Raw genomic sequence first — 12,192 nt, 5'->3', positions numbered from 1 at the left:
ACTAGCATGTGAAATGCGTTGGTCACTGACCTTTTCTAGTTAAAAAAAATTCATTAACTTTTGGAGTTTTTTTAAATCTTTGTATTAATAAAAACACTGGTTCTAAGGGAGCCTGGGTGATGTAGTTGGTTAAGTAATCGACTCTTGGTTACAGCTCAGGGGTCGTGATCTTGGGGTCCTGAGATTGAACCCTGCATGGGGCTCCATGCTCAGTGCGGAGCCTGCTTGAGATTCTCTCCATCTCTCTCCCCCTCTGCCTCTCCTGCTCGTGTGCACATGCTCTCTCTCTTTCTCTCTCTCAAATCTTTAAAAAAGCAAAAAACACAGTGGTTCTTAAGCTCAAGTCATAGTGTCTAAGACATACTAGGGACTGTGCTTGGCTATCCAAATATAAAGATGAGCAAGACAGTCTTCACTTTTTTTTAGCTCATTTACTATCTCATTTTTAGATAACTATTTGACACCTCCTTTTTCCTTAAGCCCCCAGAATTCCTTACTCTGTTCTCTCTTTTGGCTGATGACCTTGCTTCCTACTTCACTGAAAAAATAGAATCAATCAGAAGAAAATTCTTGCATGTGCCACCACCACATCTACTCACCTCCCTACTCTGTGCCCATATACTCTATTTTCCCTCCTATCCAAGGGATTAACTGTGCTCCCAGATGAGGCTAACTCCTCCACTAGATTCTTATTATTCTAGCTTTTACTTATTCAAGCAGTGCTCCCCACACTCTTCCATATCAGTTTTTCTTTCTGTAGTGGATCAAAACAAATCTTCATTAAAAAAAAAAAAAGTTTCTTCTTGGTGCCTTCAGTTTCTGCTCTCCTTTTCTCCCTTAAACCTATTTAATCAGGCTTTTACCCTCCCCACTCTACTGAAGCTGTTCTTAGCAAGTTTTCTTCTGTATTGGTATTCCAAGATCCTACCTACCAACATACCTGACCTATTAGCAGATTTGTCATAGTCTGTTCCTCCCCTGCTGTAAAACACTGTTCATTTGGAGTTCAGGGATCATGATCTTGGCTTTTCCTCGTGTTGCTGCCTACTTCCCAGTCTGTGGACTCTTCTCTACCTATACCTGTCCCTTGATAATCTCTTCCAGTGTCATAGATTTAAATACCATCTCTATGCTGATGACTGAAACTTGTATCTTCAGACATCTCCTCTGAACTCCATAGTGTTATTTCCATCATAGAAGCAGTATAACATAGGGGTTAAGGGCACTAGGGACTCAGGTGCTTGCATTTAATCTTGGTTTGGCCACCTACTAGCTTTGTGACCTTTGGAAAGGTTTTTGACTATTCTCTTAAAACTCTTAACTATTTAACCCTTTTAACTATTCTGTACCTCAGTTTCCCCATCTATAAAAAAAGGATAATACTAATTCCAACCTCATGTGATTGCTATGAAGATTAAATAATAAATATAAGCAAAGTTTACAAAACAGCCTGCTGCAGTGGCTAAGTATTAGGTATTGTTATCACCATCATCATCATCATCATTAAACAGTACACCAGGCAACTCACACATCACAAAGGAAATTCCAGGACGCCTGGGTGGCTCATGGGATGCCTGGGTGGCTCAGCGGTTAAGAGCCTGTCTTCAGCCCAGGGAATGATCCCGGGGTCCTGGGATCGAGTCCCACGTCAGGCTCTCTGCAGGGAGCCTGTTTCTCCCTCTGCCTGTGTCTCTGCCTCTCTCTGTCTCTCATGAATAAATAAATAAAAATCTTAAAAAAAAGAAAAGAAAAGAAATTCCTAATCTGTCCCTCCCAAACTCTTCCCCATCTCAGTATACAGCAACTCTATACCTATGCTCTAGTCAAAAATCTAAGATCTAATCTTGACTCCTTTCTTTCTGTTATACCCTATATCCATTCCATCAAGAGTTCCTGTCTCACTACCGCCACACTGCTACCCTGGCCCAGGCCATCTTCTCTCATCCGAGTCATTGCAGCAATGTTCTACTTCCCCTGCTTTCATTGTTGTCCTCCCTACCATCTGTTCTCAGGATATCAGTCTGAGTGATCTTTTTAAGACAGAGGGCTGATTGTGTTTCTCCACTGCTCCAGATCCTCCAGTAGCTTCCTGCCTTACTCATAATAAAAGCCAAAGTCTTTTGGCCTTATAGGCCATTTGTACATTAATTCTCTCTGTCCCTTTTCCTATCTTCTCCTATTCTTGCTTCCTTAGTTTCAGCCACACTAGCCTCCTTGAGCACACCTGGTATGCTTCTGTCTCAGGACCTTTGCACTTGCTATAACTTCTAGTTTGGAGCACACATCATCTAGATATATGTATGGCTCACTTTTTCATCTCTTTCCATTCTTTGTTCAAAAGCCCCCTTCTTAGTGGGGCATTCACTGAGAATTCATTACCTTGTAATAGCAAGGCACACCATGTTGCCTGTTAGTGTGTCATTACTCTGTAATGACTGGGCTATTTCTGTGTATAGATGTGACAGAAAGACTGACTAGTGATTCTTTACACATTGGATATACTTGAATTTCATTTTGGTTTGTAGAGAAAGAACTTTGCACAATAGAATGGCAAATCACTGTTGTTCAGAAAGAGTAGTTCTGTCACTCCTGCCCAAATTGGTCTGTTTGCTGCAGTTACTTCTTAACATTTTGTAGTTATGCCATATTATGTTTCCCATGTGTCTTTATAGCATTTCTTTGCTTAACAGCTGCTTCACCTTTTTGCTCTTATCTTCATATGCCCAGTACAATTATCTTGCTCTCAAATATCACTTCTATTTGTTGATTAATTGCACATTTTTATTTCATGGTGATCTTGGAGATCTTTGGAGTTAGAACTTTGGAGTTAGCACTGAGATCTAAGTTGCAATTTATTTTATTTTTTTATTAATTTCTTAATTAATTAATTTTTAGGAAGGGGAGGGAGAGAGAGAATCTTAAGCACATCACAGAGCCTGATGCAGGGCTTGATCTCACAACCTTGAGATCATGACCTGACCAGAAATTAAGGGTCAGATGCTTAACTGACTGAGCCATCCAGGCACCCCTGAGTTGCAGTTTAAAACAATAGATAGTGGGACACCTGGATCGCTCAGTGGTTGAGTGTCTGCCTTCGGCTGAAGAGTGTGATTCGGGATCTGGGATTGAGTCCTACATGGGGCTCCCTGTGGGGAGCCTGCTTCTCCCTCTGCCTGTGTCTCTGCCTCTGTGTGTGTGTGTGACTTTCATGAATAAATAAATAAATCTTTAAAAAATAAAACAATAGATAACATATAGCCACATTTGTTTAAAAAGAAAAGGAAAGAGAAAGATTGATTCAGGGACATAATTCTAAATGAGTCTACTATTTCAATATAATGAATTGTCTTTCCAAAAAGATTTCATTAGTGATCACTTTCCAGGAATTAGAAGATTTACGTGAGAGATTGGCAAACTATGGCCCACTGTTTTTGTAAATAAACCTTTATTGGAACAAAGCTATGTCTATTTGTTTTTATGTTGTCTGTAGCTATTGTGCTACGATGGCAGAGTTGAGTAGTTGTGACATAGACTCTATAACCTACAAAGCTGTAAATATTTGACATCTGATCCCTCATAGAAAAAGTTTGCCAGGGACACCTGGGTGGCTCAGTGGTTGAGTGTCTGCCTTCGACTCAGGGCGTGATCCTGGAGTCCTGGGATCGAGTCCCGCATCGAGCTCCCTGCATGGAGCCTGCTTCTCCCTCTGCCTGTGTGTCTCTGCCTCTCTGCCTGTGTGTCTCTGCCTCTCTCTGTGTGTCTCTCATGAATAAATAAATAAAATCTTAACAAAAAAGAAAAAGACAAAGTTTGCCAATCTCTGATTTAAACAGTTTAAAAACAGGACGCCTGGGTGGCTCAGTGGTTGAGTGTCTGCCTTTGGCTCAGGGCGTGATCCTGGAATCCTGGGATCAAGTCCTGCATCAGGCTCCCTCCAGGGAGTCTGCTTCTTCCTCTGCATGTGTCTCTGCCTCTCTCTGTCTCTCATGAATAAATAATCTTTTTAAAAATAAACAGTTTAAAAACTTATTTCTCCAACGGTAAATCTGAAGTACTTCCCTGGATAATACCAATATGTAAAATAGAAGAGCATCTGTAAGGATCTGCCTACCAAGAATATCACTAACATGTGATCATAATCCTTTTTCTTTTTTTGAATGGGATCTACTTAAAAAACCTTCTGGGAAAAAAAAAAAAAAAAAAAAACCTTCTGGGGATAGGTAAGTAGGTAGATAACAGTTCTTTATTGTAATTAGTTATTTCAATTGCCTTTTATTGTGAGTACCTCAAATACTTAGGAGAAAGTGATCTTTCAAGTCTACTGAACTGAACCTACTATTTCTCTGTCATTTTTGCAAGCATTTTGTGTTTCTTCACTGGCGTTTTCATTTGAAGATTACCTGTGCATTCCTCTTACTTGCAGTAAAGGTTTCCTAATTCAGTAATTTGTAATAGATTCACTACCTACTCACATTTTCTCCAGTGTCGGAGCCTGTTTAATTTATATATTGGTTTATATCTGCTCATAATAAAAGATGTTTATGGCAAATGTTAATTTTAAAATTCTAAGTTGGATATATAGAGTTGAGTGGTTACTAGCTCAATTATACTTGACGCTTGTCATCTTTCACTCATAGGTTAGCCTGATCCTTCTCACATTTTACCAGTTTAAATTTGAAGTTACTGAAGTCCTTTCCATGTTAAACCCATGCTCTTTTCTTGGAGAATAAACAATTTTCTTTTTGTTGTAAAACTGTTTTTCATAATTGACTAGTCATTGTGAATAGTGAAACTGTTTTTAAAATTGAAAGTATTGGAACAAATGATGAAATAATTCTTCATATCTCACATCTACAGTACCCTAGCTACTACATTTTTATTAGTTTCTGAAGTAATATGTAGTCTTTTTTGGTAAAGGGGTGTTTGTGTTACTAATTTGTACCTAAATTCTATATTTCATACTTACTCTGGGTTATCTTTGTATTTTAGTCTTTCTGTTAGCTAACTTTGACCTTATTTCCTAGGATATTGGCTTAAATAAATTGTTTTAAGGCAAACAAAAGCAAAAATTTTTATCATTTTCTGAAAAGTGCTTAGGAATCTTAGTTTATATAAGTAGAATGGAAGACTGTAAAGTGCACAAATACTACAGGAGCATTGCTACTATAGAATTTGTATGATGAAGTCTGAACTTAAATTCAGCTACAGGTATCTTTAAGTGTTAATATCTCAATACCTGACTGAAGTAACTATATTGTGGCAGACTGTCATGACATCCAAGAATCAGTACCCAAAGTAGGAACAAATGCAAGAAGGATTCATATTATCTGTTTTCTTCCCCTATTTAGAAAATCAAAGGTGATGAAATATGACAAATACAATGCCTTGGTGATACATTAGTACCACACCATAAAATTTGTTACATACCTCAAAAAGCAGAGATGTTTTTGTAACAGTATAATTGGGCCAAAAAACTGTTATATTTTGCTATATAGAGTAAGGAGACTAAATGAGGAACAATCCTATTCAGAAAAACCTTTGAAGAGCACCTGGCTGGCTCAGTCATTGGGGTTTGTGACTCTTGATCTCGGGGTCATGAGTTGAGCCCCACATTAGCTGTAGGGATTACTTAAATAAAAACTTCTTTAAATCAATCAGTCAAGTAATCTTTGATATTTTTTTTTTTCTACTGACAGTCTCCCAACCTAGAAGCAGTCCTGTCTGTTGCCTCAGAAGCTAAACACTGCAGGCAATAATTGCACAATGAGTGGATTGATAAAGATGTACATTTCAATTCCTTACACAGAATTTTCAGTGCCATTTGGCAGTCTGTTTCACTGATCAACTGTCTCCCATTCCCTATGATAGATATTTAGCAAATTTATTTTTTCAGGAAATATTTCTTAAACTCTTATGCTGTGCCGAGCATTGTTCTAAGCTCCAAGGCTACAGCAGTGAATAATAAAGATGGAAAAACCCCTGCCCTCATGAAGCTTACCTTCTATCAAAATACAAAATGCTACAGAAGAGTTGATTAAATATGGGTTTTAACTGTTGGTAGTGAGGTAACTGCAGTCCCAATTTGTCTGAAACAGTCCCAGTATAACACTTGTTTCTGGGTTTAATAGTGCCCCCGTCCACTTTCAAAAGGGCTCCAGGGGTATTATGCTGAGTGAAGTAAGTCAGTCGGAGAAGGACAAACATTATATGTTCTCATTCATTTGGGGAATATAAATAATAGTGAAAGGGAATATAAGGGAAGGGAGAAGAAATGTGTGGGAAATATCAGAAAGGGAGACAGAACGTAAAGACTGCTAACTCTGGGAAACGAACTAGGGGTGGTAGAAGGGGAGGAGGGCGGGGGGTGGGAGTGAATGGGTGACGGGCACTGGGGGTTATTCTGTATGTTAGTAAATTGAACACCAATAAAAAATAAATTAAAAAAAAAAAGGGCTCCAGTTTGGACAGTAAATTATATAATCACCCTAGTTCTAAATCTTTTACGTGTATCAATTTATTTCATTCTCATAATAATCCCATGAGGTGGGATCCCTGGGTGGCGCAGCGGTTTGGCGCCTGCCTTTGACCCAGGGCGCGATCCTGGAGACCCAGGATCGAATCCCACATCGGGCTCCCGGTGCATGGAGCCTGCTTCTCCCTCTGCCTGTGTCTCTGCCTCTCTCTCTCTCTCTGTGACCATCATAAATAAATAAATAAAATTAAAAAAAAAATCCCATGAGGTATGTGAAATTAACATCATTATATAGGTATAGATATTGAAGCATAGAGAAATAATTTGCCCTTGGTTATACAAGTAAGTGACAGAACCAGAATTCAAACCCATACAGTAGCCTGGTTCCAGAGTTTATGCTCTGAGTTACTATGCTCTGCTGCTATACTGCTATTAGAAGTCTTTATCATCATATGGTTTCACTCATACAGAGAATATAAGAAATAGTGAAAGGGATTATAAAGGAAAGGAGGGGAACTGAGTGAGAAAAATTAGGGAGACAAACCATGAGAGACTCCTAACTCTGGGAAAGGAACAAAGGGTTGCAGAAGAGGAGGTGGGCAGGGGGTTGGGGTAAGTGGGTGACCACTGAGGAGGGCGCTTGATGGGATGAGCACTGGGTGTTATACTATGTGTCGGCAAATCAAACTTCAATAAAAACAAAAACAAAGAAGTCTTTACCATCTCATTCTGCAAAGTAAAGCAAGCAATCTCCTCTCCTTCACAGATAAAATTTATGGCTCTCCAGAGTGAACTTCCTCGACTTGCCAATATCTTCTTTACTAATCTATCTTCATTTTATTCACCTTTACTCCATCATCCACTTCATGGAAGGGACATCTTGTCTTCCTGTCTAAAACTTGTATTGTAGCTCCGTCCTATCCCATCCCACCTCCTAGAGGACTTGGTCTTTCTTGGGCTTTCAGTGTCCATCTTTCCACTGGCTTTTCTCATTCATCATATGTACATGATCTGTAGTTGTTGAAAGTGTGTATCTTTCAAGAAGCTTCACTGTTGAGAGAAGTTCTCTGAGGTTACTAATGATGATAAGTGGCTACCAATTACTTATTACCCTCTTTTAATTTCAAGTACTTATGTATCTCTGATCCTTTTACCAATCCTACACATACTTTACAGATGAAGAAATGGAAGCTCAGAGGGCTCCATAATTTGCTTAGCTTATGAATAATGAATAGTGGCACTGATCTTATACCAAAGACCATTCTGTTTCTAGTATATCATGCTAGTTTATCCTAATCCTTAAAGATCTCCTTTGATCCTCTGCCTGTCCTTCATTGCCCTATAGCTCTCCTTCTTTTTGTAGAAAAACATATTTGTTACCATATTTTTTCACTAGTGACTTATTAAATACACAGTCCCCCTTTCAATGTTAGATCTTAACATTTCCATCAGTTTGAAAGAAAGCAAATTCGTGACCATGAAGTAGTAGCAGGTCTCGAAATGCTAACCCGAGACTTAGTATATTCTCATATCTTCATTGTTATTGAGGAGGTAATGGGACAATATGAGCACATTTATTCCTAAAGTTCCTGAAATGGGATCCCTGGGTGGCGCAGCGGTTTAGCGCCTGCCTTTGGCCCAGGGCACGATCCTGGAGACCTAGGATCGAATCCCACATCGGGCTCCCGGTGCATGGAGCCTGCTTCTCCCTCTGCCTGTGTCTCTGCCTCTCTCTTTCTCTCTGTGTGACTATCATAAATAAATAAAAATAAAAAAATAAAAATAAAAAATAAAGTTCCTGAAATGACCTGCATATTCTTTAATATTCAGCTGTACTAAACAGGTTTTTTTCAAAGACTATGTGAAGAAGTTATCACTGCATCTCATTTTGAATAGTACTTTCTGCTTCATTTTCAACACCAATAGGATATGGTGCATGTCCTAAAAGAAACTGTTCCCATTTGAGAATATATTCTTTTGATGCCCAGTAAAGAGTCTCAAGAGAAACCAGCTTTGGTGGTGGAGTTGGGTGAATCTGGGTCTGTAAAGACTTCTCTGTTGCTTTTGTATCTTTTAAAAGACTAAAGTTCCTTTTATTTATTTATTTTTAAGATTTTACTTATTTATTCATGAGTGACACAGAGAAAGAGGCAGAGACATAGGCAAAGGGAGAAGTAGGCTTCCCGTAGGAAGTCTAATGCGGGACTCAATCCCTGAACCCCGGGATCATGACCTGAGCCAAAGGCAGATGTTCAACCACCGAGCCACCCAGGTGCCCTCTTAAGTTTCCTTTTAAAAGCAGTCTGTTTATTGGATGAGCAGAAAAGAAAGATATGCTTGTGGCAACCAGAAAGTTTTAAGGTCTTTCAAGTTGTATAAAATGGACCTGCAGAAACGTTTAAGTGTTCTCAGGATGCAAAGTTGGCACTGAAATGTGATATCAAACCAGTTGCAAAAAGTGTACAGCAGCCATCTCTTGAGGTCAAACCTGGTACCCAGATATGCAAGAAAGCTTCAGGACACGTAGCTTGTTGGCCTTGTCCCGTATCGTCGCATAATCTGATCATGTGTGAATTTCACAAAAGATTCATATTGTTCTGGTAGTTTGATATTGAGGATTTGCTCATACTCCTCCCGAATTTTATCTGTAGTCTTTTAAGAGACGCTCACATATTATTCCAACTTGTCGGAGGGTAAAGGTGGGCTGGTCCTTCTTCATCCAGGAGGAACCTGGAGAACTAGGTGCTGTGAATGCTGAGGAATGAGGCTGACTTTATGAAGTACAAGCTTCACTCTGATTAAGCACAACTTCTAAGTGTCTCCACCTCTGATGACGACTATATTCTTGTTTTATGTTCTGAAAGATTTGTTCCGGGGTCGGAAGGCGCCGCTCGCTGTCGGGCGGGGCGGGCTGCAGCAGAGCCAGCGGCGGGGTCTGCGTCCGGGGGCCTGAGGCCCGGAGTGGGGCCCGGCAGCGGGGCACAGCGCCGCCGCTTCGGGGAACCCGGGCTCAGCAGCGCCGCCTCGAACTCCATGGGCTGCTTCAACGTCGCCCTGCACGACAAGCATATCTTTCTTTTCTGCTCTTCCAATAAACAGCTGTGCCCTATTGTGATAGATTTTTCCAAACAAAAATACCTGGAGCAGCAGTTTAGTAAAATATGCCCTCAGTGGCACTCAATAAAAGCAGTCTCAACTACTTGCATCTGAGATGCCTTTTCTTTGTTTTCATCTACAAGTTTATTCTCCATTTGTTGAAGTAACAATCTTTGTGATACTATTTCTTCATGTCTTAAAAAGGTGAATTTCTTGAAGTTATCTTTAGTCAAAGCTGCCTTATAAACTTTCTGGATTTGAGAGTCTGGACCAATACAAATAAAGATCAAGTGAAGTGCAGTGCATATGACTCTTGGGGTTGTGGATTTGAGCCCCGCGTTGGGTGTAGAGATTACTTAAAAATAAAATCTTTAAAAAAAAAAAAGATCAAGTGAAATGCTTTGAAGGTTGAAGGCAAATCATCTGACTGGGTACAAAAGCCAAAAGTGACTGGCTGTCCGAGCCCCACTCACACCTCTTCTGTGAAGATACCCACTACTGTGTCGATACTGGGTCCCAGCACCTAATTTTTGACATTTTTTTTTCAACTTTTAAATTGTGTTTTATTGAAGTATGGCTGACACTCAGTGTTACATTAGTTTTAGGTGTACAGTGTACAACACAATGGTTCAAGAAGTATCTATGTTATACTATGCTCACCATAAATGTAGCTACCATCTGTTACTACACTGTTACAGTACCATTGACTCTATTCCCTTTGCTGCACCTTTTACCCTTGTGACTCATTCATTCCATAACTGAAAGCTTTCATCATCTCCCACTCCCCTTCACTCATTTGGTCTATTCCCCCACCCTTTTCTCCTTTGTCAATCATCAGTTTGTACTCTGTATTTATGGATCTGTTTCTGTTGTTTGTTTTGTTTTTTAAATTCTACATATAAGTGAAATCATGCAGTATTTGTCTTTCTCTATCTGACTTATTTCACTTTCTCTATCTGACTTATTTCACTTAGCGTAATACCCTGTAGGTCCATCCATGTTGTCACAAATGACAAGATCTCATTCTTTTTTATGGCTGGGTAATATTACATTGTGTGTGTGTGTGCTTCTCACCTCTTCTTTATCTGTTCATCTATTGATGGATTGTTGGGGTGCTTCTGCATTTTGGCTATTATAATTAATGCTTCAAAAACATAGGGGTGCATATATCTTTTTGAATTAGTGTTTTCGTTTTCTTTGGGTAAATAACCAGTAGTGGAATTGGTAGATCATATGGTTGTTCTATTTTTAATTTTTTGAGGAACTCTCAGGCACCCCTCTCATTGTGGTTTTGATTTGCATCTCCCTGATAATTTAGTGATGTGGAGCATCTTTTCATGTATCTTTTGACCACCTGTTTGTCTTCTTTGGAAAAGTGTCTATTCAGGTCCTCAGCTCATTTCTAATCAGATTATGTTGGGTGTTGGGTTGTGTAAATTCTTTTCTGTATTTTGGATATTACCTCCTTCTCAGATACATCATTTGCAAATATTTCTCCCATTTAGTAGGTTGCCTTTTTTCATTTTGTTGGTGGTTTCCTTTGCTGTGCAAAAGCTTAGGAAAGCTTTTTTAAAGAGGGTATTTAATATTCATAGACTCTTCTTGTCTTCTACTTTTCAACTCATCCTACTCTGACTTCCACTTCTGTATTAGTCAGGACCTCCAGAGAAACAGAACCACCATCTGTTTCTCTCTCTCTTTATGCGTATACACACACACATGTATATGTATATATTTAGATATCTGTCAATACATATGGAAAGGAGGGACTTAAGAATTGGCTCATGCGATTATTGGGGCTGGCAAGTCTGAAATCTCTAGAGACTTGAGGCAGAATTTCTTCTCAGGGAAACTGTTTTTTTTTTTAAAGATTTTATTTATTTATTCATGATAGTCACAGAGAGAGAGAGAGGCAGAGAGACACAGGCAGAGGGAGAAGCAGGCTCCATGCACCGGGAGCCTGATGTGGGATTCGATCCCGGGTCTCCAGGATCCCGCCCTGGGCCAAAGGCAGGCGCCAAACCGGTGCGCCACCCAGGGATCCCTCAGGGAAACCTGTTTTTAACCCTTAATGTCTTCAACTGATTGGACGAAGCCTACCCATGATATCAAGGTAATCTCCTTTACCTAAACTCAACTGATTGTAAATGTTAATCACATCTACAAAATATGTTCAAAGCAATATCTAGACTACTCTTTGATAACAAACAACTGTGCAATCGTAGCCTAGCCAATTTGTCACATATAATTAACCATTACAAGTACCTTTGTCACTCTACCACATCTTCTTGGCTGCTAAATCCAATAGACACTTTTCACATCTTTTCTTGCTTGATAACTTTGCAACATTTGACATTTTGGACTCCCCACTATTTTTTGAAATCCTTTCCCTTAGTTTCAGTAGCCTTAGTGTCTCTTTTTCTGTCCTTCTGGTTATTCCTTTTATGATATTTCAAAGACTCATCTTCTCTCAGTTATTTATTGATTTTCTTTCCTGTCCTTGGCCCTCTTATTATTCCCAGGATTGGTATTTTCCAAAACTAAAATTCCATCTTAGAGTTCTCTACAGATCTATGTATCCAGTTGCCTGTTATATATCCCCTGAATATTGCATAGGCATCCCA

General features: G+C 39.4%; 1 protein-coding gene and 1 pseudogene across 20 annotated transcripts in view; one reads left to right on the top strand and one right to left on the bottom strand.

Moving 5' to 3' along the window:
- The window catches only part of NUMB (NUMB endocytic adaptor protein), a 162,650-nt gene that overhangs the window by 130,893 nt on the left and 19,565 nt on the right, over positions 1 to 12,192 (top strand). The gene's annotated exons all lie outside the window — the stretch shown is intronic.
- On the bottom strand, positions 8,748 to 11,672 carry LOC140640617 (akirin-1 pseudogene; annotated as a pseudogene).

Source organism: Canis lupus, chromosome 9 (genome assembly GCF_048164855.1).
Source record: "Canis lupus baileyi chromosome 9, mCanLup2.hap1, whole genome shotgun sequence".
Classification (NCBI taxonomy): domain Eukaryota; kingdom Metazoa; phylum Chordata; class Mammalia; order Carnivora; family Canidae; genus Canis; species Canis lupus.
Note: the sequence above shows the minus strand (reverse complement) of the source record. Positions and strands in the feature narration are given on the sequence as shown.